The following is a 21,286-nucleotide window of genomic DNA, read 5'->3' as shown; positions in this document are numbered from 1 at the left end:
CCAGGCCAAGTGAGCCCCTGGGCAGAAGACAGCCTCTGAGCAGCTCTGGAGTGTTTATTTTTTTTTAATATATTTATTTTTTTAAATATGGAACGCTTCTTTGCGTGTCATCCTGGCGCAGGGGCCATGCTAATCTTCTCTGTATCGTTCCAATTTTAGTATACGTGCTGCCGAAGCGAGCATGCTCTGGAGTGTTTAATTGCTGGGGTAAGCGTATTAAGAGGGGACCTTTCAGAGTGGCTGCATCACAGGACCTTGTCATGGTTGGATCACCGTTACTGCCAGAGTGGGCTAGTTTTCACAGGGCTAGGTGTGTTATAAAATCAAGTACGGCCCACTTTCTCCCTCTGCCTCACGTGCTCACTTGCCCTTCACCATGTTAGGCTCAGCATGATGTTACAGGCATGTGACACTGCACCTGATTGGATTTTGCCTACTGTTTTTCTAGTCTCTACTTCATTATATCTAGTCTAGATTTAAATATTTCCTTTTTTTCCTTCTAGCCTGGGATTTAGTTTCCTCTTCTTTTCTTGTTTTTTATCATATGTAGTTAGGTTTTTAAATCACAATTTTTTCCTCCTTTTTTTAAAAAAGATATGTAGGTGTTAACCATTATAAATGTCCTGCCAAATACTACTTTTGCTGGATCTGATATGCTTTGGTGTGTTTGTTGTCTTTTTTTTTTTTTTGATACTGAGGATTGAACCCAGGGGTGCTCTACCACTGAGCAAAGTCCCTGGCCCTTGTTATTATTTTTTAAAAATATTTATTCTTAAGTTTTAGGTGGACACATATCTTTATTTTACATTTATATGGTGCTGAGGATTGACCCCAGTGCCTCATGCATGGTAGGCGAGCGCTCTACCACTGAGCCACATCCCCAGCCCCGCAGCCCCCCGCCCCCCAGCCCTTATTATTTTGAGACCAGGTCTCGCTAAGTTTCTGAGGCTGGCCTCAAACTTGCAGTCCTCCTGCCTCAGCCTCTTGTGTTGCTGGGATTACAGCCATGTGACACCATACCTGGTTGTATTGTCTTTTTCATTTAGCTCAAGTGATTTTTTAAATTTTCCTTGTCCTTTAATCAATGACTTAAATTATTAAGTTTAGTTTCCATATATTGGTAAATGTTCTGGTTTTCTTTGTTTTTGATGTAGCATAGTGATTAGAAGAAATACTTTAAATAATTTTGAGTTTGGGGAATTAAGGTTGCATTTTGGCCTAACATATGTTCTATCACAAACAGGTGCCATGTATACTTGAGAAGGGTATATGTTCTGCAATAGCTGGCTGTTGTGTTCTATTAGGTCCAACTGAATAATACCATTGTTTCAGTTGCTCATTTCCTTTCTGACCTGTCATCTAGTTGTTCTGTGGTTATTTGCATACAGTCCTACACCATTTAAGCTGTGGGAATACTTTCTGAAAATGCATCATCAGGTGGTTTTGTTGTTGAATGGAAAATTTTGGAGATGAGAAACTCATAACTTTTGGTTGGGTACCTCTCTGTGTAATGTGATGAAATCTTTTGCTGTGCTGCTCCTTCTATGTAGGACCACTAGGAATTATTCTTTTGTGCAGTGTATCCGTACAGTATGTACTACCTGCCTGTTAGTCTCTTGATAGTGGTCTCAGGGATCAGATGGACTGTCACAGTGTTGTAGTGCTTGTGTTCAAGCAACCCTTATTTGACTTACTAATGTTCCCATAGTACAAGGTTCAGTGACGTTGGCAATTCAGATGTGCCAAAGATGAGCCATCAAATACTTTTTTCTGTGAAAAGGTGAAAGTTTGTGACTTATCAAGAAAAGAAAAACAATCATATACTGAGGCTCCTATGGTTGGAATTAATTAATTAATTAATTAATTCTATGAATTAAATTGTGAAGAAAGAATAAGAAATTCAGCAATTTTGCCATCGCACCTCACACTGCAGAAGTTGCAGCCACAGTGAGGGGTAGGTGCTTAGTTAAGATGGAAAAGGAGTTAACTCAGAGGATATGGTACTATCAATGGATTCACGCATCCATTGTCAGATTCAGGATGTATCTCAAAGAATGGGGGACCACTATTTTTAATATAGCTATATGAAAATTCTGGGTTTTTTTTTTCTGGTCCTGGGAATTGAACCCAGGGACACTTCATCACTGAGCCACATCCCCAGCCCTTTCTTTCTTTCTTTAAAACGTTAGTAAGTCTTTCTTTTAGTTGTAGATAGACACAATACCTTTATTTCATTTATTTATTTATATGTGGTGCTAAGGATGGAAACCAGGGCCTCACATGTGCTAGGTGAGTTCTCTACCTCTGAGCCACGACCCCGGCACCCCCAGTGCTTTCTTTAGAGACAGGATCTCACAGAGTTGCTTAGGGCTTCACCAAGTTGCTGAGGCTGGCTTTGAACTTGTGATGCTCTTGCCTCGGCCTCCCGAGCTGCCATGATTACTGGTGTGTGCCACTGTGCCCAGCCATTCTTTTTAAAAATTGGTTCTTTCTAGTGGCACATGACAGGAGAATTCATTCTGACATAATTGTACAAGCCTGGGATGTATGTTAGTCTAGCTAGGAGCCCATTCTTATGGATATACATGAAGTAAGATTCACCGAGGTGTGCTCATATCCGTGAACATTCTCGACTGGTATTTTTAGTGTCTGGCTTACCTCAGGGATGGTTTCTGTTAAATTCCTTTATTTTCTGTGAATGGGCCATAGTTTCCTTGTCCATTTTGGAATTTGGGGGGAATTGATGGTCTGAAGGGTCTGCAGTGCAGCCCTCCCACTCCTCAGGGAAGCTGAGCTTCATTTTTGAGACCTGGACCTATGCACATGGAGCTTTCTACATTTTTTTTTGCGAGAGATCTATCTCCTGTTGTGTGAGGATCTGAATTTTCTGTTCCATCATCCCTGAGGTCAGTCAATGACCTCACACAGATTTCCTTAAATGTCTGGCTCTTAAGAGCAAAAAAAAAATTAAAATTAAAAAAAAGAAGAAGAAGTCACTGTCTGACTCCCTGACGGGTGCTTGTGGGAAAAGGAGCTGCCAGAGCCGGGAGCTCCCCAGCCCAGGCAGAGGTCTGTGGGTCCTTCAGTGTCTGCCACCCTGCCGCAGCACAGCCTCACGTTTGTGGAGGGCAAGGTCCTCACCCACCCTGGGACCAGCCACGTGGTCCAAGAACTCAGGCCATTCTCTGCCCAAGAACAGGGGACTGGATGTGTTTGCACAGACTTTGCCCTTAGCAAAGAGCCACAGCCTCCGCCTTTGCCAGAGCTGCCTTGGTTGCAGTCCTGACCAGCAGGAGGCCGACTTCTCACGTGGTGGATCCTGATCATCTTTTCTAGTTTCCTGGTTATATCCGTGGAGGGGCCCGTCCCCGAGTTCTCTGCCCCACCATCTTGTTGGATGTCATTTCCCTAGGGACATTTTTAATCACTGATTCAGCCTCTTGTTACAGATACCTAATTTGCTGTCATACAGGTATTGCATGTATTATTTCTTCTTAAGTCTGTTTTCTGCTGCTATAACAGAGTAACCCAGCATGGGAAATTTATAAGCAGTAGAAGTGTGTGAAGCCCACAGTTCTGTAGAGTAAGTAGTCTATGGTGGAGCCAAGTGTGGTGATGGCGCACACCTATAATCCCAATGAGTCAGGAGGCTGAGGCAGGAGGATCACAAGTTCAAAGCCAGCTTTTTCATCTTAGTGAGACCCTGTCTCAAAATAAAAATAATAAAAATAACAAAGGACTGAGGGTGTGGCTCAGTGGTAAAGAACCCCAGGTTCAATCCCCAGTAAGTACTACCCCCCCAAAAATGGTCCACAATCAAGGGGCTGTCTGATAGGGACTTTCATGCTGCATCATATAGTGGAAGGGCAAGTGAGTACATGTAGACAGAGAGAGAAAACTGGGCCAAACGTGCTTTTATGATAAACCCAATGTTGCAATAACCAGCCCCCTATGATGATGTTGGCATTAATCTGAACACGAGGGCAGAGTGCTTGCGACCATCTCTTAATACTGTTATGCTGGCAGATAGATTTCAACATAAAATTTGAAGGGGACATTCAAACCATAGCATGTGTAGTAGGTTTTTTTCCCCCAACACTCTAATCAAACACCTGAGACATGCTATGTTATAAAGAAAAGAGGTTCGTTCAGCTCCCAGTTCTGGAGGTTCAAGAGCCTGGCATGAACTGAGTTCTCATGAAGACCTGATGGTGGGTGTCATCACATGGCCAGAGTGCAGAGGAGGCGTGCAGGAGAGGTGGTGTCAGCGGACAGGAAGCCACGGAGACAATTCAGGGTCTGGATTTTTAACAACTTGCTCTGTGGGAACTACCCAATGCTTTACGGCAAGCCCCCCAGTGACCTTGGGACCTCACAGCCTCTCTGATGGCCAGGCTGAGGACCGAGCCTCCAACACTGAGTGCTGGGGACAAACACGTCCGGCCCTCTGTTCCTGGGAGCCCGCCGTGACCTCTCCTTTCCTTTCTGACTCACTCATTTGAGTCCTCCCTTCTCTCTGCCACGTCCCTCGCACTTCTGCTCTTCAGATTTTCTGCACTTTGGAGGAAATGGACATGGCTTCCTGGGCTGTTTGAGGCTGGGGACGAGCGTGGGCTCCCGCCAGCCCAGCCAGCCTCTAACAGCGCTGCGTTCTGAGCTCACCGAGCTCTGGGTGACTCACCCCGTTCTCAATGAGCACTTAAAGATGTCCCCTGCTGGAGGAGTCCTTGACACTCCTCCTCCTCTTTCTCTTTCTCTTCTGAATTCTCTCTCTCAGAACCTCGGAAGTCCACAGGAGACGCTGGGATCAACACAGAACTGGGGGTGCTGGGGACTGGACCCGAGGCACATCCTGACTGCGCTCCGTCCCAAGTCCTTGTTGAGTCTTATCTCAAGTTGCTGAGGCTGGCCTAGAACTTGTGATGCTCCTGTTTCAGCCTTCCGAGTGGCTAGGATCCCAGCCCTGCACCACCAAAAATCGTTAATCTCCCAACACTCCTTGATTTTTATAGCATGACGGTGACAGGGGACCCCAGCAACAGGGGATCCCTGAAACACAGCATGCGTCACGAGGGTAGGAGGTTTCAGATGGAAACGTCATACAGCAATCCAGCGGGCACACCTAGACAACAGGCCAGCCTCGTCCCCTGGGGAGCTCCACTGGACATTTAAATGAGGGGACAAACCAACCCCTGGTCAGACTGAAGGGACTCCAGCTGTGCCCTCTCGAACAACGGCTGCGTGTCTGAATCAGCAGTAGCACAGCGATCTGTCCCGCAGACAAGCTCACCCGTTCTGCTACACTCTTAACCAAGGTCGCCACTCCTCGTTTGCGACACTCACAGTGCATAGATGCTGATGATGTAAGCACCTGTTCCAGTTGCCCGTTTCTAGCAGAGTCGCAGAGACAGGGGTTCATTCCCCCAACACGACGTGAGACACAGGTCCAGAGGGTGTCCAGTCCCAGATTCACCCCTGAGCCCTTGTGTCCAGGATTCTTACTGGGGTTTGGTTTTGGGGGCATGGAGCACAGTGTGGCTGCCATTAGCTGCCAAGGCCCCAGCTCTTCTAGAGGTCAAACGGATCCAGCCAGACTCAAGATCCCACAGACATCAACTGCTAGCCTAAGCTCCTGGCACGGACCAAGGCTGAAGGAAAACACAGACCCTGGTGTCAGCCGGCGAGTCGAGGGCACATTAGCCACCCCACAGGATGGTGAAGTCCAGGTAAGGCTTCGCAAGGTCCAGGGCTTGGGTCCCGTCACCCTGCTGAGTTCACCCTTCGGCTCACACAGGCTCAGCCCAGAGGCCCACACATCAGAGCCAAGTGAGCCCAGCCACACCAGAGGCCAGCACCATGGTGTCTTTTCCTTGTCACATCCGACCTGCCACAGAGGGGGAGAACTGAGGGAAGTCAGTGTTAACACCGAGGGGGGGTCCCCAGGCCTCAGAAGTCTCCCTGAGAAGGGCTGATGGGAGCCAGGAGCAAGCCACCTCCCCAAGCCTCTCAGGTACCAGAAGGCATGATTGGCCTCCTCCCTGGCCCTGCCCAGTGCTGCTACCCAGGCCCCTGTGCAGGGAGGACTTTCCTCTCAGGCCACGACAGGCTCAACTCGGGATGCCATCCTACGGTGACCACATTGGGCAGGGCCCACGGGCTTCGCCAGGAGCAGGGAAAGAGCCCAGTGGGCTGCAAGTCTGCCCTAGGCACGGGGTCAACCTTGGCCCCGTGTGTCAAAGAGGTGGGCAGAAGAGAGGCAGCTCGGGCAGCCGAGAGGAAGGACCCTGCTTCTAGACCTCGCCTTCCTCTGTGCTGCATGACCCTGGACCGTCCCTCCCACCAGGCTTCTCTTGATCTTCTGCCACTGAGAAGGTCACACCAAAGGAAGCCCTGTCCTGATTTCTGGTGTCGTTTCTGGGCCTGTGATTTTTGCAGGTCCACAGCCCCTAACTGAAGGCAGGGACTGCTGTCCTCCCCCCTCTGACCCACCCTTGAAACGTCTCCTCTGGCCTGGGCAGGCAGGGAGCACCGCGGCGTGTCTAAGGATCATCTGCTTAGGGATCAGCCTGGGATGGAGAGCCCCAGACCCTCGAAGCAGAAGCCACCAGAGGACACCAGAAGTCACCATTTTCATGAGTACCCTGGGGACATGGTGCTCCCCACCTCTCAGCACTCCAGGGACTGTGGACTGGGAGCTAGCATTGAGTTGGAAGGCCAGCTAGGGTATCCACTATGGTGACAGGGCTGGGGGCAGGAAGCAGTGTCCCTGCAGCTGTGGGAGAGAGTGTGGGTGTGACCAGACTAGGTTTGCCTGAGCAGCATGGGGCTCCTGAAAGGAGGCACGGGGCCTGTAGGGTAGAGACTCTCAGGAGTCTGGATCCTTTCTACCTCCTGAACGAGTCTTGGGGTATCGAAGGTTGGGAAGCAGCCCAGCCAGAGCTTCTCTGGAGCTGGGCCTCCCGTATCCAGGCCTCCTCCGGCCGCCCCATCACGGGAGGACAGGCTAACGCACAGGCAGGCTTGCCCTGTGGGTGTCTTGCTGGGGGAACGTTTGTCCAGGACAGCATACCCTCTGACGTGAGGGACCAGCCACTGTGACCAGAGGCCGATGTGCAGCCAGGAGGGGGGAGGGGCCTGCAGTCCTGCCAACCCAGGCAGGAGGCAGGAGGGAGGGAGGGCGCACTCAGGAAGGTCAAGGTCTGCCTCCCTGGGCTTCTTCCCCAGGTAGAGGGAGGTGACTCCATCACTTCATGCTCCAGGCTCACAGCCTGTAGCAGGATTATTTCTTCCCTTGTCCTTTGCATCTGGAGAAGTGGCAAACAAAGCCTGGGTGCTCTCCTTGCCCCCACTGGAGTCCCACTGCCGAGGCCCTGCCCACGTGAACAAGGCCTCCCCCTGCCTCCCCCACCACTCGCTCGTGCCCAGGCCAGTCTCCCTCCCTGGCTCTCTCCAGCTGATCTGGACCTGCTGGCCGCCAGCCCTGCTCTCCCTGTGGCCTCCATGGGGCCAGTGAGGTGGCTTCGCCTCCCCCCTGTGAGTGAGCTGTCCCCAACCTTGACGTCCACACCAGATGCTGATGGGGTCTCTCCTGCTGAGCACAGTGTCCCAGCCTGAGCCTGAGATGCAGAACTGTGAAGGCAGAGCAGGCTTCTCAGCAGCTGCCCCTGAGGGCGGAAGACCATGAGGAGCGTCCTCCAACCCTGGAGGGAGAAGTATTTCGGATGGAGAACACTGTCCAGCCAAACTGATATCAATTCTGAATGAGGAGAATTTCCGACCTCTAAAGACCCCTCACATGCACACGGTCTCATGGAAATGGCCTTTGCAAATTCATCCCACCACCAGAGCCATGCGAAAACTGGAAAAAATTGTCTGGCCTTCGGGACTGCGGGTGTAGCTCAGCGGGGGGACATTCACATGAGGCCTTGAGTTCACTTCCTAGTGCTGCCTGTGCCCCCAAAGAAAAAGCAAATGAGAAAAAAAAATCGTTAAAAATTAAGATGGGGCTGTGGCTGTGGCTCAGTGGCAGAGCACTCGCCTAGCATGTGTGAGGCACTGGGTTCTATTCTTAGAACCATATAAAAATGAATAAAATAAAGGTCCATCAACAACTAAAAAAAAAAAATTTATTAAGTAAGATGCCCCAACAAGCCATGAGTGCTCATTCAAGGAAAGTGGCAGAAGTCTGGAAAAGAACAGCCACCTCGCGGCCTCTTATCCTGCTCCAGTCCATCCCAACCCTCCAGTCCAGCACTGTCCTCAACAAAGAGCAGCGGCCTTCACAGCAAAGCCCAGCAGTGACCCAGGGGACCCACGGGGCTGGACGCTGGGCCTCAACCCCCAGAGAACTGTCAATACTTGTCCTATCTGGTGGTTCCCGGGTCATCGCCCTGGCAGGGTGGTCTCTTGGTGCCAGGGACTCCCTTGGTGAAACTGCGTTCTCCTCAGGAGACTCTGTTGAAAGTAGAGACAGGGATGAGGACCAGAGCTACCCCAGGCAACGGCTGGCAGCTGGAGCAGATCATACACAAAGCAGGAAGCTTTGAGGGGCGAGCCGAGGCCTGAGGCCTGCAGAGGTGGGAAAGCTCTGGCCACTCCTGGGGGTCTGGGAGGTCGGACCCGCATGCAGGGCCAAGCGCCTGCTCAGGAAGACCGGGCCCTCAGCTCTCACCTCTGACTCACCTGGAGGTCCCAAGCCAACAGGACCTGAAGGCAAAGTTGAGGTGGCCAAGCACCTGGCTGAGCTTGGAATCACCCCCAGGGACACAGAGCCCCTCTGCAGGGACTGGGAGGTTGACTGGGTCCAGGAATGAGGGAAACCTCTGAGCGGTCTTCAGATGAACACTGAGCTCGCTGAGCAGACGTCAGTGGCCACAGAGGAAAAGACGGTAAGAAGCTGCAGAGTGAATTCTGAAAACTCAGTAGCAATGAGACATCCCAACAAATGACAGGGACAAACTCTGGGCAGGCAGGGAGTCTGTTTTCTGTAAAAATGTATAAACCACAAGACAGATTTGAAACATCCCATTTTCCCCCAAAAGTCACACGACATGCAAAGTAACAACAACAACAACAACAACCAAAACATAATCCATACACAGGAAAACAAGCCACCAATGGAATCTGTCCCTGACGTTGAAGCAGCTGGACAAAAGCTTCACAGGAACACTCAAAATCTGTTCCAGGATCAAGAAGGAAAAGCAGGGCTGCAAACTGAAGGGCTAGAGAATATCACCAATAGGAAGGAAGTTATGAACAGGAGCCAAAGAGAAATGCTAGAGTTGAAAAGGACAATAATCAAAATGAAAATTCACGTCAGAGCCTCAAGGGCAGGTGTTAAATAGACACAAGAATCAGCAAATGTGGAGATGGATCCACTGAAAGTGTCCACCACAAGAAACAGAAAGAAGAATGAAGAAGAGAGGACAGCAATTCAGGACCTCCGAGTGCACCAACTCACTCATAGTGGGAGTCCCAGAAAAGGAGAGAGAGAAAGCTCTACACAGAATATTTCAAGACATAATGGCTGGAAACTTCCAAAGTTGGATGAGAAAATATTAACCTACACATCCAAGAAGCTCAAGGAACCACCGACAGGATGAACTACAAGATCATAACTCAACTGTCAAAAGCCTAGAGAAGCTGGGCTCAGCGGTGCTCACCTAGGATCCCACTGACTTGGGAGGATGAGTCCGGAGGATCGCAAGTTTGAGGCCAGCCTCAGCAACGAAATGACACTGTGTCACAAAAAATAAAAGGCAGGGGGCTGAGGGTAAAGTTCAGCGGAAGAGCACCTTGGGGTCAATCACCAGGACTAAGAAAAAACCTAGAGAATGTTGAAGCAGCAAGAAGGGACTCCTCACAAAGGAAGGAGCCTCAATTACATCAGCATGTGAGGTCAGTCACAACCTTAGAGGCCAGAGCAGCGAGGACTGTCCCTCAGGAAGAGGCTGGAGGGAGCTGTTCAGGCTTGGCAAGGGGCTTCTGGCTCCACCCACTGGTGGGTCAGGAGACTAGTGAGCGCACCACCCCCCTGTGGCCTGCTGACACCCAGATGAGAGCTGCCAGTGTCAGGCCAGAGCCCAGGAATGCGGGCTGGACAGTGAGCCAGGTGGGGCCTGAGGCTCCCTGGGAGCAGTCTCCAGGCTGGAGAGTCTGTTCCAGGCCACGCCACCAGGTCACTGAGAACCAGGCTGTTGGTGCTGGGCTGTGCCTGTGGAGAGCCTGCCCAGGATAAACCCAGGCTGTTCATACCGGAGTGATCTGAGCATGGGTGGCGTGGTGGGTGTGTGAGTGAGCGTGTGTGGGTTTCAGTGAGTGTGCGTGTCTAGTGTGCAGTGGGAGGTGAAGAGAACCAGCGCTGCTGCAGTTTGGGTAAGGGTCACGTGTCCCTGATGGCTCCTTATGTTACAGCTAACTCAATCGCATTGTGAGGTGCTGGAAATGTGACCTCCGGTGTTTAGAGTTAGGGCCTTTGGGAAGTGATTAGAAATAGAAAAAAATAATTAGAATTGAGCCCCCCAATTAAATCAATAAGAAGAGAGCAAAGGAGACCCACTAAATCCACACACACACACACACACACACACCACACACCGCACACACGGACACCCACTCCTGGTCTCTTGCAATTTGATACCTCAGGTATCTGCCACCAAGAATGTTTTCACAGAAATGAGCCCTTGGATCTCAAGACTTATAAGCCAAATCACTCTCTTTTCTTATAATGTATCCTGCCTCAGGAATTTCATTGTGGTGATGAAAAACAGACCAATTCTGGTGGAGAACCTCATTCTCCTGCACTCTATGTCCCATAGCCCTCTGATCACAATGACCTCACTAAGGCCCCAATCAGATGTAGATGACAAATGGAGGAAGTGGGGGCTCCCCAGGAGCGGGCAGGCGAGGTAGGGAAGCATGTGAAGGTGCCTTGTGAGAGATGGCGTGCCACATTTGGGGTGTGGGCCTAAGAAGAGTTGGGGATAGTGTTGTCGGACCACAGTTCTGGAGCAGCCTGGATGGAGCAGGGCAGAGTGAGTGGGGGGAGGGCAATTCTCCTCCCGATCTGGATTCCTTCCCCTGGGTAAGTAACTGAGGGGGGAAGGAGGGGCAAGGACCTGTGTAGCTGCCCTGCCCTGCCCTGGCCCCTCCCTGCACCCTCTGCCTGCACAGTCAACAGAGTGTGTTGGCTCCAGGCAGAGGGCGAAGGGCAGCCTCAGCTCCTTTATAAGGGAAGGGCCCAGGCAGTCAAGTGCCCAGGGTGTAACAAGACTGTCCTCCCTGGCCCCAGGTACCTGGAGTGGCCAGGAGAGCCGGGTGTGCCAGAGGAGCTCGTGGACAGCACGGCAGCCATGGGGCTGCTCACCGGGGACGCACTGTGGGCCCTGAGTGTGGCAGTGGCCGTCTTCCTGCTCCTGGTGGACCTGATGCACCGGCGCCAACGCTGGGCTGCACGCTACCCGCCAGGCCCCCTGCCACTGCCTGGGCTGGGCAACCTGCTGCAGATTGACTTCCAGAACATGCCCAGCTCCTTCCAAAAGGTAAAGGAGCCAGTGGTAGATGGCAGCAGAGGTCATGTTGACCCCAACCACAGACAGGGAGTGATGGGTGAGGCCATAGGCTGGACAGGAAGCTGGGCATCCACGAAAAAGCAGGTTTGAGAATCGTTTGGGAGGCCTAAGGTCACAGTGAACTTTCCAAGAGCAAAGGTGTGGGAGGACAAAGTTCAGAGGAGAGGGGACTTGGCAGCTGGTTTGGAATCCACCTGGGGGGGTATAAATTATGCAAGTCCCCAACCCTTCTGATGTAATCCAAAGATCTGGGGAAGGGGGAGGGGCCAGGGCCCTGAGCAGCAGTCAAGGATTCCAGGTCAAGAGAGGCACAAGGACTGCTTCAAATCTGCTGCTGCCGTGGGGCTTGCACCTCACTGCTCACCTCTGTGACCCTGTCTTCTCATCTGTAAAGTGGGCCCTAGTGGTCCCCACTGACATCTCCTGGTTCTGGCAAAGGCATAGCTGGGTGGTCTGATCCAAAGCGGTCAGACTTCACTTACTCCACCACAGAGGCCATGACCTTCTCCAGCATTATGAGGCCAGATCTTATCTTGCTGTACTCATACTGTGTCCCCAGAGGCTGTGCAGTGAGGCTGGGTCATGTGTTCCTGCCGCGTCCCTGGTTTGGCAGGTGCCCTGACCCTCCACCTGCAGTTGCAGCACCGTTTTGGGAACCTGTTCAACTGGGCCTCCTCCATGGTCGTGCTCAACGGGTTGGAGGCGGTGCGCTAGGCTCAGGTGAATCGGGGCGAGGACACTGCAGACCGGCCGAATATGCCCATCAATGAGCATCTAGGCTATGGGCCTCGATCCAAAGGCAAACCGCGGCAGGGGCACAGAATACCAGGGCGGCGCCCGAGGGGCAGTGATCAAGAGAGGGTCTGGACCTAAGGCAGCAGAACACCTAGGTTTGCGCACAGGGGGAACGTAGGGGAGGAGCTTGTAGCGGGGGAGGGATTAAGGGACTAAGGGACTTTAGGTGAGCTGGGACCAAGGTGGGAAGAGCCAAGGATCACGCACGTGTTTGTCCTGCCCCCAGGGGTTGTTCTGGCACCCTACACCGCAGCCTGGCATGAGCAGCGGCGCTTCTCCGTGTCCACCATGCGCAACTTCGGCATGTTCCCTGGAGCAGTGGGTGACCACGGAGGCCAGATGCCTCTGTACAGCCTTCACTAACAGGGCAGGTGGGTGATGGGCTGAGGGGCACAGGAGGAGATGAGATGGGCAGGCCTGGGAGACAGGGGTCACACCCTGACTGGCCTGCTCCCTCCCAGGATGCCCCTTTAACCCCATGACCCTGCTGAACAGAGCAGTGTGCAACGTGATCTCCTCCCTCATCTATGCCCGATGCTTTGAGTATGATGACCAGCGCTTGGCCAAGATGTTGCACCTTCTGGAAGACGCGCTGAAGGAGCACTTTGGGTTGGTGCCCATGGTGGGGGTGCCGGTGGGGCATTAAGAGGGGTCACCAAGGCAGGGAGGTATCCCTGCTGGATCAGCCCCATGAACCAGGGCTCCCAGGAGAGGCTTAGCATGCAGGGGCGATGGGAGAGGGCATCCTGGAGAGACACTAAGAGGGAAGGCCTGGAGGTGAGCACATCTCAAACAGTAGCAGGACAGGTGGGCCAGGGTCAGAGGGCTCCAGGAGAGGAAAATGAGCCCGTGCCTGCTGTCCAGCTGACACACAAGCTCGAGATTCCCATGGTGGGCCGCTCCTTCGGCAGCCCAGGCCAGCAGAGAGCTTGGAGGCTGGCTCTGGGGAGGGAGCTGGTCACTGGGTGGGACAGGCAGGCCCGGGTCCACCCTGGAGGAGGCTGGGACCTGAGTGTGTTCCAGGAGAGTGAGGAGCACAGGAAGGACCCAGGTCCCCTCTGTGGCTGTCACAGGTGCTGAATGTGGTCCCAGTGCTCCTGCGCATCCCAGGGCTGCTTGGCAAGGTCTTCCCTGCACAGAAGGCCTTCATGGCCATGGTGGATGAGCTGTTGGAGGAGCACAGGATGACCTGGGACCCAGCCCAGCCACCGCGAGACCTGACTGACGCCTTCCTGGTGGAGGTGGAGAAGGTGAGGTGGGGCTGCCTGAGACGGGCTAGGGGACGTGGGCTGAGGGTCCTGTGAGGCCTGAGGCCAGGCAAGGTGGGACCTGTGCATCACCCAGTGACTTCTTTCCTTGTTCCTGTGTTGTCCTCTTTGCCTGACCCAGGCCAAGGGGAACCCTGAGAGCAGCTTCAATGATGAGAATCTGCGCATCGTGGTGCTTGACCTGTTCACTGCGGGGATGGTGACCACCTCGACCACACTGGCCTGGGCCCTCCTGCTCATGATCCCGCACCCGGACGTGCAGCGTGAGCTTTGCTGGGAGCTCTTTGGGAGGTCGAGCGAGGAAAGGTAGAGGCAGTGTCCCTAGCTTAGTTGGGACATCTGCCTTCCAAGCCTGGGCTTGGCCAAGGGTCCTGTAAGAGTGATATCTTCCTCATCTGGACACAGCCCTGAGATAGGAGAGGGTCAGGGTGCAGGCCCCTGGGTGCTGACATACTAGGGGGTTGCTTCTCTGTGCAGGCCGTATCCAACAGGAGATTGATGAAGTGATAGGGCAGGTGCGGCAGCCAGAGATGGGGGACCAGGACCACATGCCCTTCACCATGGCTGTGATTCACGAGGTGTAGCGTTTTGGGGACATTATCCCACTGGGTATGCCCCATATGACATCCCGTGATGTTGAAGTGCAGGGCTTCCTCATCTCCAAGGTAGGCCTGAGGCCCTCCTCCCAATCCCAGGGGCACCTGTAAGCTAGTGGCCCCAGCATGGCCACTGTGTTTTGGAGATACATCTAATCTGGGATTCCTGGATACCGGCTGTCCCCAGACTGAATAGGTGTGGGATATAAAGTATCAGAAAGGCCAGCCCTTTCCCTGAACCTCTGAAGTAGTATAGTGACAACCTAAGAGATGCCATAGCTTGTCAGAGGAACACTGCAGTCAGGGAGAGAGGACAGTGTGGACATGTATGGGAGAATTGTCACTCAGTCTGCCATGACATTAGACAAGGTTCTAGAATCTTCTGGAACCGAGGGTTACTTCCAAGGGTTCAGGTGTGGGCAGGCTAGAATCTGCCCAGACCAGAAGAGTCCTGACATCCCCCTCCTAGTCCCTGCTCATGGTGAAAGGTTAATAAAATAGGTACTTGTCACTCCGTTTCTCTATATGCTTAACAAAACACTGTTGAAATCTTAAGAACTGTTTGCTAATCTTGTTCCCAGAATGTGCTGTCCCCAACCGTGAACTGTTTGTTAATCTTGTTCCCAGAATGAGCTGTCCCCAACTGCCAAACTACAAAATGTAACTTCTCTCCCTGCCCTCTCCAAGGAAAGTATATAAGCTCTGCTTAAGCTGTTCTCAGGGCTCTATCTCTCTTTGCTATAGTGAGCTCTGAGCCCCAGCATGCTGGTCTCCAGTAAACCCTCCCTTCTGCTGTTGCATAAGACAGTCTCTTGTGGTCTCTTCCTCCGACGTTTCGCCAGACCCTTACAATGGCAGGCACCTCCTCCAGGGGACGACACTCATCACCAACCTGTCGTCTGTGCTGAAGGATGAGACCGTCTGGGAGAAGCCCCTCCGCTTTCACCCTGGACACTTCCTGGATGCCCAGGGCCACTTTGTGAAGCGGGAGGCCTTCATGCCTTTCTCAGCAGGTGCCTGTGGGGCCTCCCTGTCCCTCCCCAGGGCTCCTTGGAGGGGTGGAGGCCAGGGACAGGCTGACTGAGCCCGAGTCCCCCTCACAGGCCGCCGTGTGTGCCTCGGGAAGCCCCTGGCCCGCATGGAGCTCTTCCTCTTCTTCACCTGCCTCCTGCAGCGCTTTAGCTTCTCGGTGCCCCCTGGACAAGCCCGGCCCAGTGACCGTGGTGTCTTTGCCCTACTGCTGACCCCATCCCCGTACCAACTGTGTGCTGAGCCCCACTAGAGGAGGTGCAGACCCCAACCCTGCCCCCAGATGGGGCTCTGATGTTCAATAAACCAGTCTTGTCACTGCCACTTTGTTCTGAGATGCCCCTGGCTCTGTTGGGTCCTCAGCCACGTGTCTGAAGCCAGTCCTCGCCCCCTGCCTCATCCTTCCTGACTGCACCCCTTGAATGCACGTGAGAAATGGGCATCCTGGTGCTCAGCAGGTGACATCTGGCTCCATGACACCCACAGAGACCCATCACTGGCTGCTGGGCTGGTGGCCAACTAAAGGCAGAAGTCTGGACTCTGTGGGTCTCAAGTAGGGGACAAGTGAACAGGTTTCTGCCAGACATCAGTGCTGAGCCTGGCTGCCTGGCAGATGGTGTGACACAGGGAGTGGGACCTGCTCCCCAGGGAAGTTTGACCAAGCCTCTGTGTCCAGGGATTTTCTTGGGGTTGGTCAGGTGGGGTGGAGCTGCCCCGTGGCCAGCTGCCACAACTCACTCCCTGTCCCCTCCCAGGCCAGAGGAGATGGCCCAGTGCCCCCCCAGTGTAAAGGGCCCCAGGTACACAGAGGCGCTTGCCAAGAAGGATGTGCCCAGGCCTTAGGGACGGTCTCCTGCAGCCCTAGAGGAGTCAGGCGTGTGTTTTAGAATGTGGGATGGAATCCCGTCCTGCTGAGCAACTGTCCTCTAAGGGCCACTGGCTCTGGGTGAGCGTCTGTGTTGTTTCTTTATTGTGGTAAGACTTGTACCTGAAAGTTACTGTAAGCATACTACACACACATTGTGTGTGTGTGTGTGTGTGTGTGTGTGTGTGTGTGTGTGTGTCTGTTTTTAATTTGGTGGTGGTGCCAGGGGTGGAACCCAAGTCCTTGTGCATATTCAGCAAGTATTTTTTGTGGGGGAGGGGCAGGTTCTAACAGTGTTGCCTGGCTGGGATGGAACTTCTGGACTCAGGCAGTCCTCCTGCCTCAGCCTCCCAAGAAACCTGACTGCAGGTGGGCACACCATGCTGGCTCCTGGTGTTCACCCTGAGCTGCCCTCAGCTGCATTTTCACTGTCTCAAGCGCTCAGTTGAGCAGTACCAAGCACACTGACATCGTGCACCATCACCTGCCCATCTAAAGAACTCTTTCATCTGGAAAAACAGAATCCTTAAAATTAGTAGACTGCTGTGCACAGTGCCACACATCTGTAATCCCAGTGGTTTGGGAGGGTCACAAGTTTAAAGCCAGCCTCATCAACTTAGTGAGGCCCTAAGCCATTCAGTGAAACCCTATTTCTAAGTCAAATATAAAAAAGAGCTGGGGACGTGGCTCAGTGGTTAAGCACCCCTGGCTTCAATCCCCAGTACAACAACAACAACAAAAACCTATTACACCAAAGCTTCCCACTTTCTCTCCCCACAGCCCCCGGCAACCATTATTCTCCTTTCTGCTTCTATGAATTTAACTATAGATAATTGGAGAACTAGAAGCATCCATCTATCTATTGTGACTGACTTATTTCACTTAAAATAATGTCTTCAAGGTTCATTCAGTGCTTCCTTCCTTTTTAAGACAGAATAATTCAATTGTGTGGGTACGCAGTTTTCTTTCTTATCCCTGTTCCTCCTTCCTTGGTTTCATTGAAAAGTGGACAACCACAGTCCACATATTTTACAGGGAAAATTCTACCAATAAACAATTCAGGAATTTAAAACCATGTGCCATTCTGAGGAGCTTGGCCAAATCTCCCATCTTCCACCTTGGTCTTCCGGTCCCACTCGTATTCAGGATATGAGGGATGCCTTCATCCAGCGTGTCCATGCTGTATATGCTACAGCCCCTTCATCAGTTAGCAGCAGTCTGAGTTAACAACATCTTCAGTGATTATGCTGGGCTTGTGTTCAGGTAAGAAGGTCAGTAACCACTGGGCATGTTGGCACTCATCTATAATTCCAGTGACTTAGGAGGCAGAGACAGGAGGATTGTAAGTTTGATGCCAGCCTAGGGAATGTGTGAGACCCTGTCTCGAAATAAGATTTGGAAAAGGGCTGGGGACGTGGCTCAGTGTTTGAGCACTTACATAACAGTCGACTAGGCCATGGGTTCAACTCCCGGCACCTAAAAAACAAAACAGTAGTAGTGTCCTGCAGGTCTGCATCCTTCACCTCAGTCGAGCTCACCAAGTCATCATCCCCGCATCCCCACTGTAGAGTAAGGCTGAAGGGCGGGTGCGGACAGTAAGATACTTGGCAGGAGGCCACACCTAGAGACCCTCACTGCAGGGCGCTGCTGGCCAGCTCCAGGGTCAGCCGTGTTATCGTCCCTGCTGTGCCCGGGCTACAAATTAACCCTCCTGGTGGGCACGAGTGGGTAGGGACAGCAGCACAGTGTGCAGCATGGCTCGTGCGCAGCTTCAGGCATCCCCTGGGACCTGGGGTGGGTCTCTGTGGATAAGGGCTCCTGTCCCCTGCTTTCCTGACCCACTCACCTGCCAGAGGACACTGGCCTCCACCTGCAGCTGTGACCGTGGGGGTACAGCGGTGTCTGTGAGGCCCTCCTTCAGCTCCTGTGGATATAGACTCAGAAGTGGAATTCTGGCTCACAGGGCAAGTCTCTTTCCATCTTTGAGGCCCACTGCTGTTTCCCGCGGTGGCTCTACCACTGAGGTTCCCGCCCGAGCACAGGGCTCCACGCCCTGCCCAAGCTGGCAGCCCTTGTTTTCTGTGGTTGGTTCCTCCCCCTCCTCCCTGCCTTTCTTCCTCTCTTGCTGTACTGGGGCTGAGCCCAGGGGCTTGTGCCTTCTAGGACAAGAGCTCTGCCACTGAGCCACCTGCCCAGCCGCTTCTGTTTTACTGAGACAGGACCTCGCTACGTTGCTGAGGCTGGTCTTGAACTTGTGATCCTCCTGCCTCAGCCTGCTGGGTAGCTGGGAAGACCAGCGTGGCCCCCGTGCCAGCTGGTGCTTGTCCTCTGGTAGGAGGCGTCCTGGTGGGTGAGGGGTGGTCTGTTCCCACGGGCGCAGGGCCTTGCTCTAGTTGGAGGTGCTTCTCGGGGTCGTCTTCTCCCACTCTGTGTGGCCTTCTCCCTGTGGAGAGCGGCCTCCCATGCCCAAAGGGTTCAATTTTCATGAAGTCCACTGTGTCCTCGTGGTTTTTGAGTTCATCGGTGGGGACTTTGATCCAATGTTAGTTTTGCATAGGTGCCGGCTGAGGGTGGCTCACTCCTGTGCGTGTGGACGTGCGGTTTCCCAGCACCGTTTCTGGAAGGGGCTGTCTTTCCTGTGGAATGGTGTCGGCACCGTTGTTGGAAATCGTTTGGCCACAAGGAGTGAAAGGGTTAATGTGGGGAATGTTCTGAGGACTGTGTTGTCAGGTGATTCCTTGTTTGCAGAACCACAGGGCTTACCTGCATACACCAGAGGGTGCAGCCCCTACACACCTGGGCCAGGCTGTAGCGCCTCGTCCCCCTCCTAGGCCACGCCTGTGCGCAGGTCACTGTATGGATGGCAGAGGCAGTTGTGCTCAATGTTGAGTTCAGTGTGACCAGGTGATAGGAGCATTTCAGTTCATGTGTATGTGGTGGAGCGTCATTATTTGTCCACTCTTGTCACATGACTGTCCAGAAGGATTTATTTTCAGGAATCTCATTTGTTGTGTTTGTCTTTCCTCCTGCCAGTACCACAGGGACTTGATTACTTCAGCTGTGTACAGATGGTCCCAAACAATGGTTTGAGAAACCATTTTTCCCTTTATGGCTGTGCATTAACTATAGGCATTCCGTATAATCTGTGCCTCAAATTTTGAATTAAATCTTTTTTTCCTTGTGATGCTGGGGATCCATCCCAAGACCTCATGCAAGCTGGGCAAGTGCTCTCTGACTGAGCCGAAGCCCCAGCCCTGAACGTTAATGTGTTGTTATTCTAGCAATATGCGAGGGTCAATCCAGGAACAATAAAGTATTTTTTCATTTATTAATTCTTCTTTGATTTTTCTATTTAATTTATTCGATATTTATTTATGTCTTCTCTACCTTTATTAGCAATTTTTTGCAGTTTTTGCTATATACATCTTGGACTTCCTTGGATTACTGATTTCCTTCGTTTATTTTATTTTACTTGATAGTATTTTAGATAAAGTTATAATTTCGTTCTCAAGTAATTTGCACAGCTGATTTGTGCATGCTGACTTTGTATCCTCTACTTTGCTGAATTTCCCCCAAACTTTTGACAGTGTTTTGTTGAAACTTTCATTTTTTTCTGCACATAAAGTTCAATTGTCGCTCCATGTAACCGGGAAGATTGCTTTGTTTCCGGTCATCACTAAAATCAAGATAATGAAGGGTTAAAATTCTACTGTCATGTATGTTCTGAAAAACTCACAAGATAAAATACTGTTATTTTATTTGAGCCTGAGGGCACCAGACGGTAGGTCCCTGATGGTCAGTACTCCTGGACTCCTGGCTCTGGGAGTCAGGCCGGCAGGGAGGAGGGAGCAGCTTCTGAGGCAGCTGCAGGGCTCCCGCTCCCTCCACCTGCCCGTGTCCTTCTCTACCTGAGCTAAAAAGGAAATTTGTATGTACAGGTTTTTCTGCTTTAAAGGTTCTCCCCTGTCAGGCCTGGTTTTGGTAATCCCTTCTTGTTTATCTGTTTTTCATATCTGTTACTGGCCCTTTAGGATGAGGCCATGTTACATTGGTCTTATCAGTAGTCTCTTAAAATCTTGGGCCACCTTTAGGTATGGGCCTGTTTAAGATGTTTCACTATCACTATCTGGACTTTAAATGGTTTTGCAGATAAGTATACAATCTTACAATTAAAAATTAATCTGTCAGAGGTAAAATATATGAAAGAGATTCTGTATGTATGGACATTTATTCAATGATATGAAAAGGAGTCTGAACAGTCAAGCACTGAGTTAAAGGTGCCCCAAGGCACGGCCTCTAACAGGCAAGGGTAACAGGACACCAGAAGAAAAGGTCTAAAACTAAGAGATAAAAGGTCATAGGTATGCAAACATATTTTAATATGAAAAATTAAAAGGTCAAAAAAAGGTTTCTAAATGAAAAACAATATCTTGTCTGGTAAATTAATATTCTTGTGCTAAAATCCAAGATGAAAGAGGACAAAACTCAGGATATAAACGAACTACAAATGTTTTAGTAAGTCACGGGAGGTTTCAAGGCTGAATCTCAAAAAGTTTGTGTTTGTGATTGGATCTGTCCCCTGACCAGGAACCGAGAGCAAGGTAATGCTCCTACTTCTGGTGACCCTGCCCTTCCTACACGGTCAGTTAGGCAGCTGATGAGGCCAGGAAAGTGACTGTGACTGTCCAGCACCCCCAAGGTCCTCTGAAGCTCCTGCGTGCTACCACTCAGTCTCTAAACTCACTGCTTTCCCAACCCGGGCCCTTTGCTCTCCACTTTATGAGGAAGAAATCTGGTGTGGGGGAGAGGCAAACACCCAGGATAACTGAAGCTGGCCAGGGTCACTCTCTGGTGCTGTTGAGGTCTTGGGACTAAAGCCTAACCCCAGCAGCCCTCAGGGGTAGAGTACCAACTGCTGTATGGGAGAAGTTTGGTGCGTGGGGCACAGGAAGGCTCAAGGTGACAGAGGGCATCTGGCTGGGGCCACTCCGACAGCCCCCAGGGCACAGATATCAACGACACGCTAAACTTCCACTGTGCCTGGACAGTCACGGGCTTTAGAGCAAGCCCTTTGTGGGCATGAAAAGAGACCTACTTCTTCCCTCTGCCACCTTCCCTCCCACACTCAGCCGACTTCACACATCCAGGAAGAGACCTGGGCTG

At 52.0% G+C, this 21,286-nt stretch overlaps 1 protein-coding gene, 1 non-coding gene and 1 pseudogene across 2 annotated transcripts in view; 1 reads left to right on the top strand and 2 right to left on the bottom strand.

Moving 5' to 3' along the window:
* Positions 1-21,286, bottom strand: part of LOC144255135 (cytochrome P450 2D4-like) — an 87,842-nt gene that overhangs the window by 6,830 nt on the left and 59,726 nt on the right. The window lies entirely within an intron of this gene.
* LOC144255186 (U6 spliceosomal RNA) lies at positions 82-183 on the bottom strand. Its single transcript, XR_013343677.1, has one exon. It is a non-coding gene; the product is annotated as a U6 spliceosomal RNA (small nuclear RNA).
* On the top strand, positions 11,273-15,511 carry LOC144254859 (cytochrome P450 2D17-like; annotated as a pseudogene).

Source organism: Urocitellus parryii, chromosome 5 (assembly GCF_045843805.1).
Source record: "Urocitellus parryii isolate mUroPar1 chromosome 5, mUroPar1.hap1, whole genome shotgun sequence".
Taxonomy (NCBI): domain Eukaryota; kingdom Metazoa; phylum Chordata; class Mammalia; order Rodentia; family Sciuridae; genus Urocitellus; species Urocitellus parryii.
The sequence above is the reverse complement of the archived record's forward strand: the minus strand, read 5'-3'. Positions and strand labels throughout refer to the sequence as shown.